Consider the following 27,125-nt stretch of genomic DNA (forward strand, 5'->3'; position numbering starts at 1 on the left):
ATGTAAAACATACAAATATATTAGGTTGCATGCTTCCTCCATATCTTTATTTATGAGATAACTGACCAAAAAAGCTTTGAGAACACAGAAGTCAAGAAAATCATATGTATCAAATGCTATTATAAAAGTAGATATGTAAAGCTGTTGGTCCAGAGAGAAGTAGCATGTTCCTCTTCTATAAGCCTAAGTAGATGTCACACACGCTGTGGGCAGTATGTGTTGAGGAATAATACCTGATGGAAACATAATAATGATAACACACCTTTGACAGTTTTGCAGTTTGATAGTATAATATTTTGTAAAGCATTTTCACATACATTAGTTCATTGGATCCTCCAAATAACCCATTGAATGGAATATGATTACTTCCTATTTATAAATATGGAAAATGAGGCCCACAGAGGTTAAGTGACTGGTTTAAGGTTACATAGCAGAATGTCAAACCCTGGTCACTGGAGTACTCAACCACTGCCTGAGATTTAGGGAGTGTCCTTGGCAGAATATGGACCCATATTAAAAACAAGGCCCAGTGTTTAAGAAGTTGCCATGTCACAAGACTCTCCTAATCAAAACACATTAATCCTGAATTCCCTTTATTTATTTATTTATTTATTTATTTATTTATTTATTTATTTATTTATTTTAGAGAGAGAAGGGAAGGGAGGAGAGGGAGAGGGAGAGAGAGACTCTCAGGCAGACTCCCCACTGAGTGCAGAGCCCAACACAGGGCTGGATCTCACGACCCTGAGATCATGACCTGAGCTGAAATCAAGAGTGGGACGCTTAACCAACTGCGCCACCCAGCCGCCCCTCCTTTTTTTTTTTTAAATGAGGTAAAAGCAGAGAGAGATGTCAGTTTCTTCAAATACTCAAGGTAATCTTTTCAAACTCTGTTATATTGGCTCCACAGCACAAAAAGAAGAGGAGCTTTATTCATTCTTCAGTTTATAGGTCAATGTACGCATTCAAGGCAGGTAACTGAAACCAAAAAGGATTTCAGAATGAGAGCTGGAAAATAGTCTAATAATCTTTGTTACCTTAAACATTTTATTTTCAACTTATTCAGGGTTCAGATGGCCAGTGACTTGGTATCAAGTCAATTACAATTTGAGAGTACATCAAATAATCATCAGTTAAAATGTCAGAATAGCTTCATTCTTTTGAAATAAACTGCCTCTTCCATAATTTATTCTGATGCTTCATGGCCAGATGAATGCAATCAAATAATTGAAACTTTTATCACTTCTAAATGTAGCTTAGGCACAGCCAAGTGTGTGGTATTTTATTGATTTATTACTATAATCAGAATGTGTGTGTGTGAATAGATTAGCACACTCAAAGATTTCAAAAGATGTGTAAACATTTTGAGTTTGTCATCATCTGACCACAACCAATTGTTTTCACAAATTTATGAACTCATAACTATTTGAGTAAGATTGTTTTTAAAATAATTAAAAACTCAAATCACAGATAGCTGAGAGATTTTTCCAATAAACATTTAAAAATAAGATTGAAAATTTGGGAATGGTAAAATTTAGGCTTTGGAATAGCTGGCAATCTCTCTTTGGCAAATATTCTTATCTGGAAGTGTTCACTTTTACTGTTAAAACATAAGTTGCAAAGGTACAAAAAGAAGGAATAGAGGAAGGGAGGGAGGGAAGAATGGAGGGAGGGAGGGGGATTTCACTGGGAAGTATATATTTATGTATTTAGAATCTCATGTGAACCTGAAAGTTGAGAAGAGGCTTTTTTTTTTTTTATATGAAATTATCACCCTGATTTCTACACTGAATTCTACAGGCCTTAAAATGGCTAATTAAAACCTAACTCTATTTCTTAGTTAATTCAGTTGACAGTTAACCCTAGGAAATGTTTTGGCAGCTAATTATATACATTGACAATTTTTATATGGTGGATATAAATTTATAGTGATACAACTATAAAATCCCACCTCAGCAACCAAATTTTTGTTCATACAAAGGTCTAGATTAATCTTAATCAGTAGTAAGAAATGTAATTGAACTAGTTTGATAAGTGATTATTTCTGTAGTGCTTCAAAGAGCTTGTCATTCTTATGAATTGTTTTTCTGCTGCAGTGCTGTCGGCAAGAGGATGTATATTTCTAAGTGGCACACACGGGTGAATACATAAGAATCTCTCTCTCTCCCTCTTTCATGCACACACATACACACACACATACATGACTTCAAGTTAGATTTGTACTCACTTGCAAGTTTTACTCCGTTTCAGATAAAGAACTATCCCGAGCCTAAGAATTGCTAGGTTAAAAATATGATAAGAACTCATACCAAAAGAATTTACAGTCTAATTAGGAGACAAAGCTTTGAAGATACAAACTGATCAGAGAAGTAAGAACTGAATCAGGAACCAAAAACTAGAGAGCAGAGCACTATTGAGTTCTTGCGTTTAGGGAGGAAGTGGGTCTGTGGGGTTAGAGGAAGGAGATGCGTGAGTGATGGCCCTGTGGTGTGATTCTAGGTGTCTTGTGAAAGCCAAGGGAAGGTTATATTAGAGACAGGAAGATGACTTCAAAGGCATCACCCACGATAGGACCCAAACTAAAGGAGTTGTGGGGGAGGTGAAAGTTAGCAGACACCTTGATGCTGCCTATATGAAGACTAAAGAATTTCTTTATACTGGTATTGAAAATTGTATTTGGAAGGCATAGTTAGAGATGCTAAGTGGTTGCTTTCTTCAAAGTCGTAGAAGGTTATTCTGTGCTGCCGTCCACTTTGCGGGGTCTGTGGTCTCCGAACCAAATCGACAAATGTTTATGGAGCAAAGACTCCATGCTCAGCCCTGGGAAGATTCCATTTCTGTGCCTCGAGCGCTCTGCTCTTGCCATTTAGAATGGGCATCAGAAGCTGCCTGCACCAGTAAGCACCCCGCAATACGCAAAAGCAGCCATTTATGTAGACGGTATGAGAGGGAAGAAAAAATCACTGTTTTCCATTACCTGGTGAATTCCCATCCATCCACCCCTTACCAGTGAATTAAGTGTAAATAAATACATACAACCAAGTTCACTGGTAACCTTTAGTGCCTTCCATTAATCAGAGTAATAAGGGTCTTTACTAGGGTCTTCACTGGTGCTGTAGAAAGAAAAATGGTGACATGAGGTCAGTCTAACCCCAGCCCTGTGACACTTGGTCAATACAGTATTGGCAATTCAGTTATGGTGAAAAATAAGTGCATTATTTAGTTGTTAGGAGTTAGTAAATAGATTATATATTATGTTGTCTGTCATCAATCAGAACCCCAAGCTAACAAGATACCAGCTGCCCAGTAATTTTCCTGCAAAGGCCTGACACAGTTTGCTTGGGCTCCCTCCCTCCCTCCCTCCCTCCCTCCCTCCCTCTGTGTGTGTGTGTTCGAAAATGTTATAATATTTGAGGTTGATGAATGTCGGAATTTATTAACAGGAAATGAAAACTGATAGGTATTTAACATCTAATGTGAAATAATCTACTATAACATAAAAAACTCAAAATAAAACTAACTGTTTTAATTGTCCATGGTAATTAAACTGTCACTGAGATTATTAAAAAGATAGGTGGATAGTAAGGTATTGACACAAGCTCTTCAAATAAAGCGGGCTAATTTTAAAACTAAATTTAACTTGAATGATTGCCTGCTTCTCTCTCACTTTGTGTGTGTGTGTGTGTGTGTGTGTGTGTAGCAACATCAAAATCTGTTTTCTATCAGTATTTACCAGGGATAAACCCCAAGTAACTGAGTTAGCATATGTTAAAAATACCTAGTAATAAAAATTCCTGGTAATAAAATCTCACTTTTACTAAAGGGAAAAGATTATTTACTATATGGTGAGAGAACTGTAGGTTAGCTCTTCGGGAAATGTGTGTATGTGTGTGTATGTGTTCATCTCACATCGCATATCTAAGTCAACTCTGGATGAATTCAAGTTAAAATTTTTAAATTAAACAGTCAATTTAAAAAATATGTAACTAAAAAATGTCAAATCTCTTGAAGACAATGTCTGGACTTGAAATTCCATAAAAATCCTGTAGTCTTCCATTCTCAGTCTGTCCTTATCTGGTTTTGGTATAAAGAGATATAAGCCTTATAAAACTAGATGGGAAGTGTTTCCTCTTTCTGGATTTTCTAGAGCAGTTTGCTGAATATTAGTTTGGTCCATTAGAACGCTACTCGTGTTTTCTTTATGGGAAGATTTTTAACAAATGTTTTTATTTCTTTTATGATTAAGGGACAGTGCAAGCTATTTCTTAATGAATCAGTTTTGCAAAGTCATACTTTCCCAGGAATTTGTCTATTGCATCTAATTGTTTAGTTCAATTGACATAAAATTGTTCATAGTATTCCTTAATTACATGTTTAAATTTCAACTGTATGTATAGTTATGTTTCCCTTCTCTTCTTTATGGTGATCCTCTCTTTTCTTTTCTTGATCATTATTACCAAAAACTTCTCTATTTGATTTGTCTTTTAAGAGAAGCAACTTTCTTTTATTCTATCATTTGTTTACTTTTTCATTGGTTACTGTTTTGACCTTTGTTACATCCTTCCCTTTATATTTTTAAGTTTATTCTCTTCTACCTTTTAAAAGCTTTTTAGTTGGACACCATTTGTTAATTTTTATCTTTTATTCTTTTCTAGTGTAAGCACTTAAATGTATAAAATACCACTTTTGCTGTATCCTAATGAAAGTTTTGACATGTATAATTTTCACAATTCATATAATAGACACTTTTTTAAAACCCTATATAATTTAATCTTTGACCAAGGAAATGCCACTAACCTGACCACTTCACACCCCTTGAAAATTTAGGCAAATCTGCCCCTAACATGTTTTGGTGGCTGAGGTAAGAGTAAAACTGAGATGTCTACATTTCGGTATCTAAATGCTTAGAAATTATGAATCAAGCCTACAAACTGTACTTGTGTTTCCATCTTCCCACTTTGAAAATTACACCTTCACACAACCAACTAGAAAATTTGGTGTAAAACTACAGTTTTTTATGTCGCTGACAGTCGGCAAAATTGTAAGAACAGCTGAAGTTAAATATTGCACCTGCCTGGATATTCTTTTGATAGGTTAGTGAGTTTTTTGGCTGAGAACTAAAATAAGGACTTACTATAATTCATTAGTTATCATATACTTATTTCATTAAGTGTATTTTTCTTGCCTTCCTTTCAGAAAAGTCACTTATTTTTTTAAAATTTCATGATCGATTTTTTTTAAGATTTTATTTAAATTCCAGGGATGCCTGGGTGGTTCAGTCGGTTAAGCATCTGCCTTCAGCTCAGGTCATGATCCCAGGGTCCTGGGATTGAGTTCGGCATTGGGCTCCTTGCTCAGCTGGGAGCCTGCTTCTCCCTCTCCCTCTGCCTGCCGCTCCCCCTGCTTGTGCTCTTTCTCTCAAATAAGTAAGTAAAATCTTAATAAATAAATAAATAAATAAATAAATAAATAAATAAATGCCAGTTAGTTAACATACAGTGGAATATTAGTTTCAGGTGCACAGTATAGTGATTCAGCCATTCCATACAACACTGGTGCTCATCACAACAAGTGTCCTCTTTAATCCCCATCACCTGTTTTATCCATTACTCCCCCCTGTCCCCCACTCGCCCGCCCACCTCCCCTCTGGTTACCGTTAGTTTGTTCTCTAGAGTTAAGAGTCTGTTTCTTGGTTTTCTCTCTCTTTTTATTCCCCCTTGCTCATTTGTGTTGTTTCTTAAATTCCACATATGAGTGAAATGAGAGCATATTTGTCTTTCAGAAAAATCACTTATTATGTTGATCGAGACACATAATTTGTTTTCCATTAACATTAACGATCTAAAAGATCAAAAAATAAACTGCAGTTGCACTCCAAAGCATATATGTAAATATTTGCCCATCAAAATACACAGTTCAAAATTATTTCAAGAAACTGAAGCTTTCTAATGTAATTTTAGAATTTTTAATTATTGTTATATATTTGTATAACATAAAATCATTTGTAATTCTAGTTCTTGATGTATCTCTAGTTTTTAATATATTGAATCAGTAAGTATCACATTTCACATATGGTATATTAAACCTGCAAATCTGTGAATGCAAGAGTAATGTAAGTTGTTTAATACTGGAAAATTTTCTCTACCGTCATGTGCATCTGTCGCAAATATTGTGTGAATTTTTGAGTCCCTCTAGAACCACAAACTGGACACAAAGAGAAGCAAAAAAAAAAAAAAAAAAAGGACACTTAAGACTACTGAGCAATATTTATTGTGTAAGGACCTATTGCATTCACTCAGAAGGAGAGGCTTTAAAAAAACTATTTTTTTTTTATCTAAAAGTTTCCAGCCTTCAAATCCTCCCTACCTTCTAAAGCAGTATCCATCTCCAACAACCCCAAACCTCACCACAGTTAGACTTTATCACCCTTTGTTTAGATGCTGTCATATACACGTGTTTGTTTCCTGGAGCCTTGATGGAGTTAGTCATGAGAACCCTTGTGTAGAGTATGGTCATGCTGTGTCAGCACTTAATATATGGGTGTTGTGAGTGTTTGTGTGTGTTTAGATAGGAGAGGCTTCTCTAAAACATGGGCCCCCAGCAGGTCCTCTCTTGCCCAGCTCTAAGGGTAATGCCAGGTCAGCTTTCCCATCCCAACTGGTGCAAGGCGAGATGACCCTATATAACACAGCTGTTGTCGGGTAACCACCCTCCTTCTTGCTTCTTGCTGCTAGCCACTCTGGCCCTATCCTACCCTTTTTCTATTTAAAAGGGAGGGATCTTTAGACACTTCCTCTACCCCTTATGAAACTAGCAATATCTCCAAGAGTGTGTCATTTCTAGGGTTTAATTCTAGAACCCTTGTACTGTTCTGTACTCAAAGGTTTCCTTTGAGTACCCAGCCAGCTATCATTCCAGAAGTGGAAGTCCTCCAATCCAATACGGTGAGATCTTCTGTGCCATTATATCTTCATAGATTGATTGCAAGCTCTTGGAGGCCAGGGTATACATGATGCCTGGCACACTATACACCCTTAATAAATATTTATTGAAATACAATTGCCAAGGAAGTCAGAAAAGAAAGGACAGGCTTTATTTCATAAAAGCAAAAAGTTCTGTACGCCAAGAAAATTCCCGATAGCTTTAGGACAATATCTGCAGCAAATATTGCAGTCAGCTATCATCTTTAGTGTGTACAGAGTTCACACAAATAGATGAGATAAAAACTAAAACTGGTATGGTAAATGGAAAAAAAACCTAAAAGACAATTCTCAAAGGAGAACATATAACCAGAAATAAATTCCATAACTGACACAATACCTTGGAACCAACCTAACTCTCAAAAGCCTCAAAATACTCACTTTATTTGACCTAATAGTTCCACTGTTAAAAATCTAAGAGAGTCATAAATTTGGAGGAAGAAAGTTTTATCTATCTAACTCAGCATAGTAGGGCCTTTCCTTTTTCTCCCACAAGATGTTCATCAGCATCTTTGCTGGGGGCTAGAGGGGAAGAGAGTCAGAACCCAGAATCCAGGCATTCAGAGTCAACAAGATAACTAGAACATTACAGAACACTAGATGCTTGCCCACTATTGAGTTGCATGCTGCCCACTGGCTGTGAGTAACCCTGCATCCCTATAGCGGCCATCAGCACAAGGACCTGATGGAAACACAGAGATTTTCAAATGATCACACAGGTTGGAATGCAAAAGGGCTTCCCTCTGATCATATGCACATGGCAAGTTTTGCTCACAGGCTTTTAACAGTAGCATTACAACTTAGAAATCGTTACTCCGGTAGAGTGGTTAGCTCCAAGGGGCCTTGAGCCCCTTGGAAATGTGGAGCTTCCATTCAAGAGGAAGGGCTTCAAAAGCTTATTAGCAGAAGGGTCAGAACATCTCAGTTTACCCAGCCAGCTTCCCAGGCCACTTTATGGACCAGAAGCTCTCTGCCCAGGTAGCCCCTCCTTGGTGATAATTAATACAAACGATTTTCCTTGGAACCATGGTGACACAGAACTTAGAAACTGACAGCAGGTCCCTAGCTGTCCTTCAAGAAGCACTAATGTACCATGCTGCTACCTGGTGTTAGGGAGAGCTTTTTACCACCACCGCCCCCTTGTCATTTCTCGACAGAATGTGCTCAGCTGGATCAGCCTGTAATACAGTAACGTGCTTTCCACTGAACAACAGAGCCAAATACCAGAGGAGTAGGGTACTTGGAACAGAAAAGAAAGGGAATGAAATAACTATCATTACCTCCCTAAACTTCAACAACTATGAAAGAGCCCTCTTCCCGAGAAGTCCAGATCCCTAATTTCAGACAGTGTAATGGCAGCCAGCTTTGCGGAATGGAAGGAGAAACACTTGTCTGCTGATGAGATCTCTTTCTTCTCCCATTAAGCAGGTGGAGATGAGCCTCCGGATCAGTCCCAGCCCGAGGTTTGGGCCCCTGACCTCATAGTCTGATCCTAAAGCTATGGTTTGTAGGCTCCATTTAGAATCTTACTGAAAATTCATAATAACTCTGGACTCCCATTCTGGCGAAATGTGCACATGCTACTTTGTACCCAGTATTGGTGGAGCACAAGGACCCCAGAAACGCATCCGTGGGGCCCCTTAAAGCATGAACTAGTCCTCTCTGCACTCTTGGCCCCACTCCCTATTTCCGAGTCTGTAGCGGGCCTCCTTGATGGATGGTGGGGCTCTATTCGGCTGACCTAGGAAGCAGCATTACAGCCTTTCCCAGCACGGAGTTGCAGGGGGCCGGTGGACAGAGTATCCTCGTCACTCTCTCCTTAATCATCCCTTGTCAAGAATCTGCTCTCCAGAGACCCTTCCCTCTCAGCGGAATTACGTGCAGTTCTCTAATGATGTCAAAAAGCAGTTTGGTGCTAAGGAAAAACAAAAACAATTATGGTAAGAAATTAAGAGCAAAATTACATAAGGCTTTTTAAAAAAAAAAAAAAATTGGTATTCTAGCTGCATTTTTCAACTAAGAGTCATAGAATCATTTCCCAAGCCAGAAGTTTCATTATCCTCATTTCACAGGTGGAAAACCGGGAATTACAGAGAGGTTAATGGCTGTGTCTAAAAGCACACAGCACGCCCTCATCAGGAGCTGGAATTACAGGTCTAGTCAAGGGCTCATACTGTTCTGTGATAACCCAAACTTTATGAACAAGTTTGGCTTGGCCCTAATTGGCATTCAATTTTAAAAAATGTCTTTCATTAAAAAATATAATTTGAAGAACTGGGTAATTGACTCACATTTGATTAAGGCAGAGTCTATTGGATTAGCATGATTAATAGATAAAATTATAATCAAACAGAAAGCAGTACAAAAGGTGACTAAGTCATGGATCACATTAAGATACTAAATTTTTAAAAGATGGATATGCTGGGGGTTTTTTTACATTAGTAATATTCATTTCACAGTGGATCTCACACTGTTCAGCTATTGCTGGTAGTGTAATTAGAATGAAGTTTGTGTTCAGGATTAAAAGAAGAAGTACTTGGGAGGTGTTTTGACTTCACAGTAAGGGAAACCAGCTGTCCTCTTTCTGATTCTCCCCAAATCATTTGGTTCAATGGTAATTTCTCAAACTGATAGTGAAGTAGGCCCTTCCAGTGGTTATCTCTGCTCAGAACTAAATATAGTTAATGCCACATCAAACTCCAAAGTTCCTTTTAGGAACTATAATTTTCACCAGCCTTTACTGGGAGAACATATTCTACAGTTTTTTCTCTAAATGCAAAATTCTATTTCCCATAGAAACTAAGTTAATTGATATGAAGTATTTCAGCATTAACCACCTCCAGGCAGCCAAGCTAGAAGTAAAATGAAAAACAGGATGCTTGGGCATTTTATTTGTCAGTCTTAACATTTTTTTTACCCAAGAAATGGAAATTGCTGTGGTATAAATGGAAGTCAACGTGAATATAACATTCTTTTCACCACCAAGAACTCTGTTTAAGACTGACTGGGTGGTGGCAGCCTCCTTTCCAAAACTGCCATGTCTGCATAAACTGAGGAGAAGGAACTGGGGGAAATTTCAACCATTCCATGATCTTCATCGGTGTCCCAGAAGCCAAGTCACATAACATACGATATAAAGAAAAACTGGCTTCCAAGGCAAACACAGCTCCAATGCAGTCTCCTAGCCACCACCCCACTGGCTTCGGGATTTTCCTAGATATAAAATCTGGAACCACCACTGCCACCCCCGTTCTTATCATGTTGTTACTCCCGGAAGCATGCTCTAGTCAGGCAAATGTCAGAATATGGCACTGAAAGGTGGCATTTGAACAATGAGCTAGCTTTTTTTGCCTACAAGAATGACAAAATGTTTAAGGATCAATCATATTTCCTGTTGGTAAGGATTTGGGAAACAAGTAATTTCTTATATAACTTGTTAGAGTACATATATATATATATAGGAAGGTAGTTTGGTAGTACCTATAAAATATTAATAAAATGTACAGCCCTAGGCGCCTGGGTGGCTCAGTCGGTTAAGCGTTTGCCTTCAGTTCAGGTCATGATCTCAGGGTCCTGGGATGGAGTCCTGTGTCGTCGGACTCCCTACTCAGCGGGGAGTCTGCTTCTCCCTCTGCCCCTCCCCCCAGCTCGCTCTCTCTCAAATAAATGAATAAAATCTTTTTAAAAAATGTACAGCCCCTCTGACTAAGCCATTCCGTATATACCTATGCAGAGTGATATGGATCCAAGGCTGTTTATTATAGCATTTTTTGCATAGCAAAATATTGGTAACAAGCTAATTGTTTATAGGTAGGAAAATGGTTAAATAAATCATTGTATAGCTATACTTGGAATACATCTCTTTTTTAAAAAGTAGATCCAACCATACATCAAGGAAAGATTTCCATGATATATTTTTAAATGAAAAAAGCAAGTGGTAGAAATAGATACTTCTATAACATGATCCTATTTATATATTTTTAAACAGTATTGTGTATTCTATGATTTTTAAATGGATAGAAAAAGATCAGAATGGACACATCTTCAGCTGTTAACAGGTACCCTCTGGAGGGAAGACATGAGCTGGGAGGGGGAGAGGTGAGGAGGTGAAGGAGGAATTTTACTTTCTACTCAATATACTTCAGTAATTTATTCTAATAAAAATATGGTATTTTTATCATGACAAAAATAAAGGAAAGATGTCATTGGCATTTCCTCAGAAGGCACTAGGTAGCCGTCTGCCTCCGGGGACCGCGATGGAGTTCCCTGGCTCGGATGCACGGAAGATCTGCTTCCTACTTCTGATCGGTTTCTCTGTTGAACTGCTTGCGTTGTCTCAGTACGGATATTCTGTCAAGGCATGTGCTGTCTAATTGAACACAGGTAGCCTTTTGATGATCTTCCATCTTTTACTGATTCTGCTTACACCGCGGTGGTGTTAATTATCTCTGAGGACCAAAACCCCAAGAAGGGTGGCATATCCAGTGGAGAGGTTTTGCAGTATGCAGACTGCTTCTCTGAGGGCCAGACTTTTAGAGACATGTGTATTAACTTAAATAGAAGATGCCATGCAAGACATATTTATGAGCAGAAGCCAGTAGGGCTGGGTGGTAAGATATGGGAAAAATTTAGGGAGAATGTTCTCCATATATTTATTCTGGAGCCCAGAATAATAGGTTATATCATAGACTCTTTGGCATTATTTTTGTAAACTGCCTTAAATTCTCTCCAGAACCATGGTAGGGACATATACAAATGAACAAATAGCATTTCTTGAGTACTTGCTGTGTGCCAAGTACCATGCTCAGTGTTTTTCACATAACTATTTCCTTTAATCCACATGAAAACTTATTCCTTATAAACTTTATCTCCAGTGATTTATCATATATTTGCCAGAAAGGGGCCATGTAGTTGAGCCTCTGCAGCAGGCAGGGCAAAGGGAAGTAGCAGGAGAGAAAGAATAGCCCTCTAAGAACCTTTAAAACAAGGTGAAGGATGTGCTTACAAGTGCTCAGGACACTCCAGCTTGAGAGTCAAGGCTTGACTTCCTCAACTGCCAGAAATACTAAAGAAATGGCTTCGTTCCTACTTTCTTTCAGGTGGCTTTCTCCGTTCCTTCTGTAATTGGAAGACATCACTGGTCAAACAGGGCACATAGAGAACAAAATGTTCACTTCTCTTTTTGCTTGTAGACCAAGTCCTCATGGGTACCCTTCTCTGCAATTCCCCTACAAGCCTCAAAGAATTAAAAAAGAGTTGTGCTTTGAGGATGCAACAGACCTTTCATGATTAGGTTTCACTGCTGTGGGAAGCCCATCTTTATTTGTGGGCATGCGACACGAGTTTAAAATACATTCCAGCTGGCTGATCTTTCCCACTGAGCACTGGGAGGGTTGGGGCTCTGATTTGGTCAGGGGTTCTGAGACCATGAGCTGATGGTAGTAGGTGAGAAGCGTTCTTCTGAGAGACAACATCCAAACATAAGTGTTGGTCATGTTCCAAACAGGTAGTGCAAACAAAGTATGGGTCTAAAGGAGGTGGAAGAAAAGGTAGTAAGAGAGAGACTCAGAACCAGCCCAAAGGGACTTAAGAGCCATTCAGCTGTCTTCTGGACAGATTCAGATCCATATGGTTCCAAAGGTGGGCCTTGTGGGCTTTTTATAGAGCCTGTATGGTGGGATGGAAGCTATTAGAAGCACAAAGAACTGTTTCAGGCATGGGGAACCAGATCTCACTATGCACAAGGAAGGAACTCCATAAATATTTAGGTAAATGGTTGAACTTCTGTTTAAGAAAAATGGCCTCTCTTAATGGTTACTGAAGCAGTTTGCAGCTGACTGGTCCAGATGCAGGCTCTAAGGAAAGCTAGATATCAGGCACTCATGCACACACGCACACAAGCACGTTGTTCTAATAAGAGGCACACACTAGGTAAACAAGAAATGAATCTGCATTGTTCCACAACAACTAGTTTCCTGTGTTCATTGAATTCACTGGACAAAAATAATAACATGGTGGGATGCCAGGCTGGCTCAGTCAGTTGGGCATCCGACTCTTGATTTCGGCTTGGGTCCTGATCTCAGGGTTGTGGGATCAAGCCCCACATCAGGCTCCATGCTCAGCAGAGTCTGCTTGCCCTCTCCCTCCCCCACAGTCATATTCTCTCTCTCCTCCTCTCTCTCCCCATCTCAAATAAATAAAAATAAAATAATAAAAAATAAACAGAAATAAACAAAAAATATCCTTAAAAAATAGTAATATAAATAATTTTCAACCTAACACCTTATGAGCATTTATGTTGTGTCCTACACAGTGCTTGCCACTATAGTAAGTGTAAGTCGTCTGTAATGTTGGGACATCTATAATCTTTTGTGAAAGGTAACATTTAGACATATCAATCAGGTAACTTCTCAAGACAGGAGTAAACTTTCCTAAGTACCGAATTACATTGCCATGACATTCTATTTCCATTGTTCCCTCAAGCGGTCAATTTCACGGCCCAAGAGATGTCAGGGGTTTTAATTGCTACTCGGCAGACTTTGGCATCCATGATTAAGCCCTTTGTAGCTCAACTGATAAGGTTCTAGACAACAAGGGCCCACTAGGGCTGATGCGGATGAAGGGGTGGAAGAGATAAGAAGATTCTATGTAGATGCAGGGATCTTCACAACGAGGAGAAGCCGGATGTAAGAAGCTGGTTATAAGAGGGAGATTTATTTCGCAGAGGTGCTTATCCTCATTTTATGTGACTACCCAGGAGGTACGGTCGCCCTCAGATCTGCTCTAGGATATAAAAGGAAATACATCTCTATTTATTAGGTTTGGGGAGACTTTAGGGGGCTGGGCAGGTTAGTTATTGTTTTAAAGGAATGAAGTCAAGTGTAGACAACTTTAAAACACTGCTGCCACATCCATGCGTCTAATTGAGACACTTGTAGGTCGTCAGGCCCTAGAGTATAACAGTTTGTCAGCATAGGACACAGAGCGGACCAATTTAATAATTGCTGCAGGGGTTAGAATTTCTACAGCCTTTGATCAGATTTTTTTTTTTTTTTTTTAGGTCAGTAACATTTAGAGGTAGATAAAAATATCAAGTAATTGGTGAGAAACTAGATGGTTTGTGGCTAATTTGCAAAAGCACAGATTACATTATTTGAATTTTATCCACTTAATGAAAAAGTCTTGAGATTTTTAGGAAGAACACATTAATGTTGACGACGTGGTGTGCAGCCCCTCTCGAGTGTGCAGACATCTGCCATCTTTCTTCCTTGCCACGCCCTCTTGCTTGCTCACTGGGGCCTCTGAATCTGCTCTGACTTTCCTGTTCTGCCAGATAAGAAGATTATGTGTGACACCATTGCTCTTTTACTCCCTCCTTTTACAAAAATGGAAATGAAATCCTCTGTTCTTTAACTTAGAATGGAGCAGGATAAAAAAAGTCTGATATGGGCGCCTGGGTGGCTCAGTCGTTAAGCGTCTGCCTTCGGCTCAGGTCATGATCCCGGGGTCCTGGGATCGAGTCCCACATCGGGCTCCTTGCTCAGCACAGAGCCTGCCTCTCCCTCTGCCTGCCTGCCACTCCCCCTGCTTATGCTCTCTCTCTCTCACTCTCTCTGTGTCAAATAAATAAATAAAATCTTAAAAAAAAAAAGTCTGATATGTAATCACTAAAATGCCTATCTCTTGTTTTGAGGGAGTTGCTATGAGAATCTGAAAGGCAGAAGGGAAATAGCAAAGGTGTTGGGTGTTAGTACTTGAAGGCACTTTTCCCTCTCCATCCCACCAGCCTAGACATTGTTTCTGGAAGAGCCTTCCCTGATCTATTCATGTCTTCTGAATGGGTTTCTCTGCCACTGACCTTTTAAAATCAGGCACCAACACTGAAGGCAAGAGTTCTGGGTAGGGAGGCCACACCCTGGTGGCCCTCCTTGAGCTTGGGCTCCGCCAGAGGCATTAGGACTTGTCCCCGTGACCCACAGTTCATCACCAGATAACCCACTGTCTTCCTGTTGTGTTTAGAAACAGGAGAGGGAGGTATTCCAGCAGATACTACTGTTTGGAGCATTTCCTTCCATTTTAAAAAGACTGATTTTTTTTTTTTAACCTAGTGTATGAGTCCACTCTAGCAAAATACCATAGCCTGGGTGGCTTAAACAACACACATTTATTTCTCACAATTCTGAAAACGAGAAGTCCAAGATCAAGATGTTGGTGGAGTCAGTTTCTAGTGAAACCTCTTTTCCTGGCTGCCTTCCTTTCGTCGGCGGCGTGTGCTCAGGGAAAGAGAGAGAGAATGAGATCTCTGGGGTCTCTTCTTGTAAGAACACTAATCCTATCAGATGAAGCCCCCACCTTTATGACCTCATTTAGCTTAATTCCTCCCAGAGAGTCCCCAGCTCCAAACACTGCCACACGGCAGGGTGGGGGCGGGGGGCAATTCAGTCCAGGATACGGAAGGTACCTCTGATTTTGTCTTCTTTTTCCATGCATCACACATAATCTTTATGTTCCAGCACAGATTTCGTAGCCATCTTCCAGCTGTGTCATCTTCATATATTCTTCTTGCTAAAAGTTTGGGTAAATTCAGGGAAGGTATAGTGAAGAAAATTTAAAATAACCTAGGTATAATCACTATTAAATTTTAGTGCATTCTCTTTCAGTATTTTTCAATGCATTTCTATATATTATTTATAGAATATATATTTACAGAATGGATTAAATAAATTTAACAGCCAGCTTGTGTCTCTTAGCATTGTATCCTAAGTATTTCTTCAGTGTCTTTAAAAATTATTTGACCTCATGTTTTAACAACTGCCTAATATAAGATGACAGTAACAATTTCTTTAGTCAACTGATTGTAGTTGCTTCCAGTTTTTCACTATTATAAATAGTATTTTAAGTCATATTATGGCTTACAAACATTTGTGTGCATTTCATATTTATTTTAGGTGAGGTTGCTGCCATATCAAGTAAATACTTGATGCTGTTATGATATTGCCAAATCATTTTATAGAGTCTCAACGATTATTCATCATTGAAAAAAATACTATTTGAAAAAATAGAAATAAGCATAGCACAAAGAATTTTATTCAATCACCTAAAATAGCCATTGTTAAAATTTCAAAAAATAGGGCACCTGGGTGGCTCAGTGGGTTAAGCGTCTGCTTTCTGCTTAAGTCATGATCCTGGGGTCCTGGGATCGAGCCCCACGTTGGGCTCCCTGCTCAGCGGGGAGCCTGCTTCTCCCTCTCCCTCTGCTGCTCCCCCTGCTTGTGCTGTCTCTCTCTCTCTGTCAAATGAATTTTTAAAAATCTTAAAGTTTTTTTCCAAAAATAAATAGAATTATTTTAAATCTTATTTTTCATTAAAATAGTTGTGAATTTTTTCATGACATTATTACTCTTCCATAATATTTTAAAGACTGCATTGTGTTCTATTGTGTGCACACATCATAATTTAATTAGCCAATACCTTATTTTTGAATTTTTGTTTCCTTATTATAAGTAAGACAGAATTAAACATTCTTAGATAAGTCTCTAAGTACATCCCAAATGCAGAGTTTTGTAGCAAAGTGTTTATGTGTGTTTAATGATTTTAGCATCTACCATTAAATGGTACTCTAAAAGTTGGTGCTGATTTATATTTTCATCAACAGTGTTAAAAGTACTTTCACTGGTGGCGGGTGGGTAACAGGTAATCATTTTACATTTAATACGTGGAGAATTGTCTTTCAGTTGGATGTCTATCTTTATTTAGAAGTCAGTTTGTATATTTTTCATCTGTTTATTGGCCAGTTTTATTTTTTTTATTAATTACCTGTTAGTGTTCTTTGACCATTTTTCTGTTGGAAATATCCATCATTCTCTTGTTGATTTGTAGAATCTTCCTTTATATTCAAGCAGCATCTCTTAAACTGTATTCCATAGAGAATTAATGTCCCATGAAATGATAATAAATGTTCTGCTAATATTGAAAAAAAAATTGATGCTGGAGATAGGGTTTATGAAAACATGTTTTTAAAATTTAAATTAAAGAATTATTTTTAGGTGTTGTATATGTAAGAAAAACATTAAACAAATAGAAGTAGTGGTTATTATTTGATACCTATTTTTGAGATAAAATCAGTTATAACTGAGAATGTCAAGAAGTGGCATGAGAAAATACCTAACGTCTATACATTCAGGGTTGCACTGATCATTCACCGAGCCTCACCTGTTTGTCACCTACTCAGTGGTCATGAGAACATCACGTATCTTATCATGTCAGTGTGTATTTGTGATATATTTAATGTTACATAGAAATTATGAATCACATTTTAACTCTTTTTGCATCAATTAATTTGCCTTTGAGGCTACCTATTCTTATGTACTTCTTATTGTCATTTGTCAAAATATTCCTTGCTGATCTCAATATACTTACAGCTAAACTTTAGAATAAAATTGTTGGGATTGCCTCCCAAAATTCCCATTGGATTTTTACAGTAATTGCAATAATTACATTGATTTATTTGGAGAGAACTTATCTCTGTACAAGATGAAACTTTCCCATTCAGCAACCTGGTACTTCCCTCTAATTTTTCAAGTCTTATTTTAGCTCACTCTAAAAGTCTTAATTTTTAAAATAAAGTTATATGACTTTTATACCTATATAAGTTTTTTTTTATTACTAGGAAGTTGTCAACTAATATGGTTGGGCTTTCTTCTACTGTCTTGTTATTCTTTTGTTTTTTAATTTTCCTTGATGTTTCCTGTAATAATGTTTTTTCCATATGCTTGTTTTTGTAACTACATTGTTAAATTTTCTAAAAATGTTTGAGCCTGTTTGTCAATATCAATCATTAAAATATTCGTTAACTTCTTCCTATAAAACTTGTGAAATTTGCCATATTGCCTCCTTTCTCTCCTTCCATCTTACTTCTTTTCTTGGTGTAAGCAGAGATTTTAGATCTAGATTCTGAGTATTACTACATTTACATTATGATGCTTTTGAAGAACACTTTTTAACATTTGCATTGTCTGTTTTCTACCATTTCTTTTACAGTGAGTCTTATTTATTCTTGAGTTCTTTATTTTGATTCACTTATTTAATCAAAATATTTTTATTTTGGGGGGGTACCTGGATGGCTCAATTGGTTAAGCATCTGACTCTTGGTTTCAGTTCAGGACATGAGCTCAGGGTCGTGTGATCGAGCCCTGCATCTGGCTCTGCACCGGGCACGTGGAGCCTGCTTGGGATTCATTCTCTCCCAAGCCCTCTGCCGCTGCCCCCACTCGCGAACGCACTCTCCCTCTCTCTCAAATAAATAAACCTTTAAAATATATTTTTTAATTTTTAAAAGAGAGATACGGTTTTGGTTGTTTCAAAATATATGCATTTCTGATTATTTCTTTCTGAGGCTCTCACAGTAGAGAGCAGATTCTCAGATCCCATTCCTTTCCTTTCAACCTTCTGAAATTTAGTGTTGCAGTGAAGAAATTTGACCTTTCATGTTACTTGATAAATACTTATGGGAATTTTCTTTTCGTTTTTTCAAAAATACAACAAAACCTGTCTAGGTGTGAGTTTCCTCACTAATTTGCCAGCCATTCAGTTAACCGTTTGCTCTGAATATTCAAGCCTTTCATCATCTGGTGGAAGTTGTTTTCCGTGATATTTCTGATTATTATTTCTCTTCTGTCTGCTTGGTCTTCTCTTTCTAGAATTCCTAGTATATACGTATTTTGAATTTCTGATAGTTCTCTTCAAAGTCCATCTCTTCTCTTCTCATAAATCTTCTCTAAGTTAGGGGAGAACATCTATAACTTGCAATTTCCTTCAACAATCTGTAGTTTGCTGCTTCTGTTTCAGGCTCCTGTTTCTCATCTCTATAACATCTTTCTTGGGCTGCATTTTCTGCACAGTGCTCTATTCATGTCCTCTCTAGCTTTATAGATTCAAACTCTTCCTGCATCTTGATGAGAACATTTATTTGAAATCTTCTATGGTATTATCCTTTTGCTTCAGTAATAAGAGACAATTGATTGCTAAGATTTGTCCCCTTCTCTTGAACTGCTCTATCTTTGCAGCAGTTTTCCACAAGATATGTGCTGGTCTGCTTGTATGAGTTCAGAGGAGTCTGAAAATTGTTGAGATCCCCATTCAAACATTTTAGCCCAAAGAAATGGATGTCCTGTGGTTTTCTTATGCATAGAAGCCAATGGAAAATAACAAACAAGCTATAGCAGGGGTGGTTACAGCAGGGAGCGGCACCTCTGTACCTGTGAGTTTTGTCCACATCTTTGTTACAAGAGCCCAGATGCCTCCAGGCAGTGTCCCAAGTCCAAGATTGCCCTCATAAAGAGCAGCCACAGCAGTGTCCTCTGTTTACTTAGCTTGTCTAGTCACATCAAATGTAATAATAACAATGATAATAGCTGGCATTTTTGAGTGCTTATAATATGCCAGCCACTGTTCTGACCTATCTAGGTGTAAATTGGGTATAAATACTGAAGAAAGACTCCTATTACTTGTGGTCTCTTCTTCTAGGATGTTTCCCAGAAAATTTACTGAGAATGAGATTTGATCCCCCAGCCAACCAAGGCTAGCTAAAGTGACCATATAATGTATCATCTAAACTGAGATGCTTTTGAAAGCAAAAAAAGGCGATTAATAACAAGACAATAGGGCACCCTGGGGCTGTCCCAGGTGAACTGAAATATATGGTCACTGAAATCATAGCATACACTTGCTTCCAAACTTTGTTGCTCTCAGCTAGATTCAATGCGTGCTCAAATTGTCCTCTTAACCAGGGGGTCCTCAACCACCATTTGTACTGGCTGCTTAATAATCTGTCTGTTTACCAATGTTTATTCATTTCCTTATTGATGGGCAATTAGATTGCTTCCAATTTGCATCTATTAAATATAATACTGAAATGAACATCTTTATGTATAAACTATATTTTTAATTTAGATTTTTCCTTTGGATTACAGGTCAGAATTAAAATTATGTCGTAAGCGCCTTTTCTTTCTCTTCCTCTATATCTTTCTCTTTCTTTTCCCTTTCCTTTCTCTTTCCTTTCCTTTTTCTAAAAGTCATTATAGAAACTGCTTGTATTATCTTACTGGTTCCCTCATTAGTTAGTAGGTTAACTAAAAAATCTTTGATACATGTATTTATATAAGGTATTTATATAAGAATCATGACTTTACTTCTTTTTAATTATCCTTTAACAGCTTGGACTTCATCCACCAAGACAGAATCATGCATCCCTGACAGAGCCAGGTAAGCTGCATTGCCAGAGAGGTTCACTTACTGGGAGGAGCAGGGGGTTTGGGGTGAGGGGTGGCTTAAGACTAGGCACATCTTTTCTTGGCTTCCAGAAATAATTCTCAAGTGGTAATAGACTTGAACTTTTCTGTCTCTGTGTTTCTGTAGTTTTTTTTCCCTTCTCTCTGTCCTCTAATTTTGCATTTGGATTTTGTTTCTTATTCACACATGAGGAATAAATTATGGTGGCAGCAATAATTTGGTTTTATTGTCTGACTATTTGGTAATATAGGTGAATGGATTAATAGACTATAGAGGTCTATTCTCTACTGGATGAAAGAATAGAAAATCTAAGTTGTTAGCCTTTTTTGTTTATCTACTTGTCTATTTTGAGCTCAAATTAGTTAGAATTTCATGCTCATGAGGAGAGTGAACAGCTCTGTGATATCCGGACCTGTGAGTTTTTGTGTTGCTATCTTACTACTAACCTTTTAAGAAAGTTGTAGAACTGAAAATATACGCTCTCTATACATATGTGTGTGTATGTGTCTATAATTCAGAAAGTCCTTTACCTTTCATAGTGTGAATGTAAAATGTTTTCCTAACGCTATAATAATTTAGATTATAAAGTCTCTTAAAAGGAACTCTGTTCTGATTGGATTATAGAGATGAATAAGATTCTATAAATCAAATATTCCTAAAATTTCCTGAAAAATAAGGAAACCGAACTCTGAATATATTAAGTATGCTAAACATAAAAGCTACTACAGGGGGCAAAGCACAGTAGGTGGGGTGAGGGAAATCCTGGAGGCTGAGAGGGTGTCCCTTTGGGGATGAAGGATAGCAGCAGGGACTGGAAATTCACACAAGTGGGATAATCAGATAAGTAAATATCCTAACAATGATGGAAGTCAAATTTCTCATTGTCAAAGAAAAAAATTACTGAAAAGAAAACTACAAGAAACCATGTGGTGTCAGATTCAAATTGAAAGTATCAGTTTGTATTCATGGTTGAATATGTAGATATAAACAACTCTGTGCATATCCTATTTATCTATAGATATAAAGAGACACTCATTCTCTAGCTCTGGCCCTGAGGAGGGCTGGGAGTCATGACTTCCAGTGTCGCTGTGCAATGAGCACATCTAACTTCCAGATTTTGGCTTCTAAATACCATTCTCTGCTAACGGGACCCAAGGCTCCTTGGAGAAATAGAAGATTCCAGTGCTGGAGCAGGGAAAGTACAAGATGAGCCTGAAACATCCTGTGCCAGAAAGAAGAGAAGTGCTTAAAGAATAAGAGGAGCATGTCAACACAACACAAAAACCAACCTGAAGGAGTTCCCACTAGCAAAATCTTGGACAGTTTGAGCAGCAAAATAAATAATGAGGTAACAGATGAAAGCCCATTGAAAAAAACAAGAATAAAGGAGTTCATGCTAATCTAAAAAAACAAATGATATAAATAAATAAACAAATATTTTACTGAGGTATAAGATGTTTATATCATCTCAAAGTTACTTCTTACCTGATAGATACTAATTGCAAAGGGAAAAAGAATAACTTTGCAGTAGAGAAACCTGGTAGATGATACCTCAATGAAGTGATTACAGTTAATATAACCAGTAATGAGACGAATCAAAATTATGTGCCACCTGAGAGGATTCAATGAGAACACACCATCACTTCTGTGATCTTCTTACCAAAGTCATGTAACCTGAATCAAACTGTAAAGGAACATCAGACTAATCCAAATTAATAATGGGTCTGTAACCTTCAAAAGTGACATGACCATGAAAAACAAGGGCAGAAGGGGGAACTGTTCCTTATTGGAGGAGACTAAAGGGCCATGACAGCTAAAAGCAAAGTGTCATTCAGAATTGGGTCCTTTTACTATGAAGACATTATTGAAACAATTGGCAAAAGTTGAATAGAGTGTGAAGACAAAATGGGAGTGATGTATCAATGTTAATTTCCTCATTTTTATGTCGTATTGTGGTTATGGAGGAGAATCTATCCATTTGTAGGAAATCCACTTGGAAATATTCAAGGATGATGAGGGTATCATATCAGCAACCTACTCTCAAGTGGTGCAGGAAAAGTTCTTTGTATTCCAGTTCCAATTTCTGAAAGTTTGATATTGTTTGAAACTAACAGAAAAAAGAAAAAAATTTTTTTACACAATAAAAAGGTGGGAACATTTTAATGATTCTTTTTTTTTTTTAATATTTTATTTATTTGAGAGAGAGAGACGCCGCGAGAGAGGGAACACAAGCAGGGGGAGTGGGAGAGGGAGAAGCAGGCTCCCCACAGAGCAGGGAGCCCGATGAGGGGCTCGATCCCAGGAACCTGGGATCATAACCTGAGCCGAAGGCAGGTGCTTAACCAACTGAGCCCCCCGGGCTCCCCCATTTTAATGATTCTTGATACAAATTGCTAAGTTGCTTTCCAAAAGGGTTGTACCTCATCTTATAACTATGCCATTCCATTTTTCCCTATTAAATTTTTGTCAGGTAAGCCAGGCACTAGAGGCATTCAAAGACCTTATTTTCAGTCCTACCTGTCACACTTTATAACAGAAGTGCTGATTTTCATGAACTCACTTATTATCTCCATGTGGGAGTAATCACTCATTGTATCATTAGCTGATAATGACTAGATGAGTTGATTGAGCTGTAAATGACTATGGTTAGAGATTGCAGCTCTAGCTGATTAGATAAATATGCCACATATTTCATTTTGATCATATCAATTTCACTATCATTTGACTGAAATGTCTTCCTTCAACCTAAAGTTCTCATTAAGGCATGGTAATTTCTCTGAAATATGACTGTATGCATGACTTCTATCAGCCAAAACCAATAGTTACAAAAAAGGAAGGTTATTTTACATTTTAGCAACTGTCTAGCTATATGATTTTATGCAACTCCTGAAATCTGGAGATCCTTGTTAGAAAGTGAGTTATATCTTTATTGTGCTCAGAGTAGTATACATGTGTGGTAGGGCAGAGAGACGAGGGCTTATTTAATTGTATCTTGTCTAGTTTAAGAATTTAGGTGGAGAGATTTGGGGGTTTCTTCCCCAGTAAGTCCTAAATAATGGCTCTCCTTGGCACCTGGTGTCAGGCGTCATTTAGACGTTGTAGCCAAGTGCTTCACAAAGTGTAAAGTGCACATGAAACTTGTTAATATGTAGATGGGTATAGTAGGTCTGTGGTGGGACCAGAAAGTCTGCATTTCTAACAAGATCCCAGGAGATACCAATGCTGCAGTGCACAAACTACGCCCCAGTGAAAGCAGAGCCCTGGCAGACAGCTTACTTGGGCTGTTTTGTCAAGAATGGACCTCAGAGGTTGTGTGTGAGGAGAGACTTGGTACTCAGGCAGATCTGCTTCCCTCTGGAGGCCTGGCTCATCTACCTGCTCTAGAGCAGCTTTCCTCTAGCCGCCAGCTGGGTAGACCATGACAGATGACCACAGTGAGCAATTTTATTGGGCCAAGATTGTGTACTTCAGAAAACAGACAACAATTTGACTGTTGTTGTCCACATGGTGCTACGGTCTTTATTGGAATGTGGCCCAGATCTCTTTTTTTTCCTCCTGAAATTCCTTGGACAACCCTGGGGAAAACAAGTCCTTGTCATCCCTTAGAAAGGAAGGAAAAAGGGAAAATGAGCTCTCATGAGCTGCCTTGGATTCCTGCAGGTAAATAGGAATCTTGTCTGGTCTGGTGAGTCACCCATTGACCAGAGGTCTAAGTTTAAGTTCATTCAGTCATCTTCTCTATGTTGAGATAAGGGAAGAGGGCCCTGTACAATTTGTTGAGTCTTAGTGAGCCTATTCCATGAATAGTGTGAATTCAGAATTTTTAGGGATGAAGTTTGCTCTGTGGTAAACTGACATGTTAACATTTCAAAGGCATGATAAGTCAGCACTTTCTACTTCAAGTAGTCTCTTAACCTCGGGAAACTAGGTAATACCATCCCCATTATATTGAGCTGGAAATTGAGGCTCTACGATGTTAATTAACTTACCCCAGGTCACATGTCTAATAAAAGCAATGGAGGTGGGATTTGAATTCACCTGTATGACTTCAAAGCTCAATGGCCTTCTAGAATGCGAGGCTTTTCTAAGAATATTTGTGTAAAAGAAGTATTCTAGTTTAAATCAGAGGGAAATTGGTGATATGCTGGGGGTTTGTTGCTAAACCAAGAGTATGCAACTATTAATTGATGAAGAAAGAATTCCAACCCAGGTCTAATCAACTGCACAGGCTTTGCATGACACCCACTTCCTCTAATGATCCAAGAATCATGCTGCTAACAGCAGCAGTAACATGATTATCACATTATATTGTATAAACTTTAAAGTTCTCAGAGTTGTTATTTGGTTCCCCAATATTCCCAAGAGGTGAGTAGGGCAAACTTTGCTTGCAGTTCACAAGTTAGGAAACCAGCCTTTTGAAAGTTAAACTCAAGGGCTCACAACCAGGATGCGGTAGCCCTGAAATCTAGGTCTTGGGCAGCAAATTTCATAAGTCCACAGCCTTCCCTGTCATCAAAAGACCTCAGCATGTTTCTGGAGCATTTTTAAGTGGATATATCCCCAGCTGTGCACAGGGATTTATTTTCATTTTAAAGCAATTATTTAGAAGCTAGTCAAGGCTACGATCTGCTTTTAGACTCCTAAAATAGCAGTAGCTGTCTTAATAGGAATTTATGGACTACCTACAATGCAAAATGCAATACAATACAGCAAAAATGAAAATGATACAGACCCTGCCTTCAAGGTGCTTACAATCTTAGGTGTGCATAGACACAGGCATAACTGACTTTAATAAGATGAAAAACTCACTTGAGTGTATATGTAAAGAAGTAAATACAAAGTGGGGTGAGAATATAAGTAAGGAATATAAACACCCCTTCTGGAAAGAGGAGACCTTTGCAGGTGAATTTTCCATAAAGGACAAGTACCCATTATTTTGGTCCACAGCAATTCAGTTCTTCATTTCTCCTTTCTCCTCTCTGTGCCCAAAAGCCCAAATAAACCAGTCAGAAATCCTTTGGAATTGTATCCTTGATAAGCAATTACTGTTACCTCTACTCAGAGTAATCTCCAGTAGTTCTGTTGGACCACTCCACTCTAACTGTATTAAAAAAAAAAAAAAAAAAAAACCACCTCTCCCCAACACATGCTGAATTCTCATCCTGTTCCAAGCCTAGGCACGTACTTTCCCCTCTGGAACACTGTTCCCTTCAAGTCTTTACCCTTCAACTCTTATTCTTCAGGTCTCAGCTTAGCTTTGTACACACTGGGAAACTTGTAATTTTCTATGTCTGGAGTAAAACATGTAGCAGTCTGTAGAGGTTAGCCTGTGCTGCAATAACAAACATCCCCCGAAATCGCAGTGACTTAAAAAAAAATAAATTATTTCTGATGCACTCTGTATGCCCATTGCAGGTTAACTGGGGGCTCCACTCCAGATCATCCTCCCTTGGAGTTGGAACCTGGTGGAGCCCCTAGCATCTGGAGTACTGCCAGTCATGAAGGAAAAAGGCTTCTTACCTAGGTGTGGCTTGTGTTACTTCCACTCATATTTCATGAGCCAAATTAAGTCATGCCTAAATTTAAAGAAGTGAAGAACTGCAATCCTAGCATGTGTCAAGAGGACTCAGGATCTCAGTGAATATCACTAATAGCCAGAACAGAGCTCTTCCTACTTATTCCCAGAATCCCAGTACTAACCACAATTGCAGTACTTACTACAGGACACCGCAATTAGCGAATTAAAGTCGATATCCCCTCACTAGACTCCAAGCTTCTTAAGGACAGGCACTCAACCTGATTTTTGTATCCACTACCCACCATAGTGTATGGCACATACATAGAATCAGTGCAAAAGCTTTAATGGAGAAGACAATGTCCTCTTTCTTTAAAAATGCATGTCTGTATCTTTAAATTTAGTATTTCAAAACAATTACAATTCAAAATGCTATTTATGTCTTATGTTCCTTAGGAAAGATACATATAGCCTTGAGCTACCATTCTGGCTTTGCTTTTGAATGCAAATATTTTAACAAGTATAACACACAGAAGCTTGAACTATCAATTATTCCTAGCAGCGTATGTAAAATATCTTGTTTATCTCAGAGATCCTAAATTAGACTAAATTAGATCCTAAATTAGAAGAAAAAAACTCTACCTTTAAAAATACATCTCTGAGTTTATATTTGTCCTCAACTAGTCTTGAATGAGAAGTTAGAGCTGCTTAATATTTAAGAAAGAAAAGTAATATTTATTTAATTTTCTTAGTTATGAGTGGATTTTGACAAATAAACAAAAGTAAATGCAAAAGATAAATGATCCATCATTAGTTTCTGTTTACAGTTAGATATTAATTTTCCTATATCCTTCAGGGCTTTAAAAGAGATCTATTGAATTTCTACCCCAAACAAATTGGTTTAGGAAATAACCCACCAATTTGTTGTTGAAGTCAACCGAAGTGGTAAAATCTTTAACATCTGGCTACTGACGAGCAGCTTGAAAAAAAAATTAAATGGTGTGTTCCCAGAAAGCTGGTGTGTGTATCAACATAAGCATAAGGTACTTTTGGAGAAAACACGGTGTATAAGTTTGTGATAAAAACTGCAGTCCACTGAAATGTCACATTTCCTTAGCTACAAATCTGCTTGCAGAGGAATCATATCATTCCTTAACTGCAAGGATTGGATTTAGCAATTATTAGATTTAGCATGAAGATGATGCTTACCAATTGTAGCGTCTTTCATTCTGAACGCTTTCTATCAGATTAGCCCTAAGGAAAAATCTATCAGGGTTTTTATGTGTGTGTGGTATGTTTATGTCATTATAATGCTTTTATTTTAAACATCATACTTTTAT

General features: G+C 38.0%; 1 long non-coding RNA gene across 1 annotated transcript in view; it reads left to right on the forward strand.

The window, feature by feature from the left end:
- The window catches only part of LOC135365708 (uncharacterized), a 61,438-nt gene that overhangs the window by 27,981 nt on the left and 6,332 nt on the right, over positions 1 to 27,125 (forward strand). The window contains exon 2 of the long non-coding RNA XR_010413916.1: positions 20,195 to 20,243. This is a non-coding gene — a long non-coding RNA (uncharacterized LOC135365708). The remainder of the gene's footprint in view (positions 1 to 20,194; positions 20,244 to 27,125) is intronic.

The sequence above is a fragment of the Mirounga angustirostris genome, unplaced genomic scaffold, assembly GCF_029215605.1.
Source record: "Mirounga angustirostris isolate CCGP_5_RB_7025 unplaced genomic scaffold, mMirAng1.0.hap1 SCAF_9, whole genome shotgun sequence".
Lineage (NCBI taxonomy): Eukaryota > Metazoa > Chordata > Mammalia > Carnivora > Phocidae > Mirounga > Mirounga angustirostris.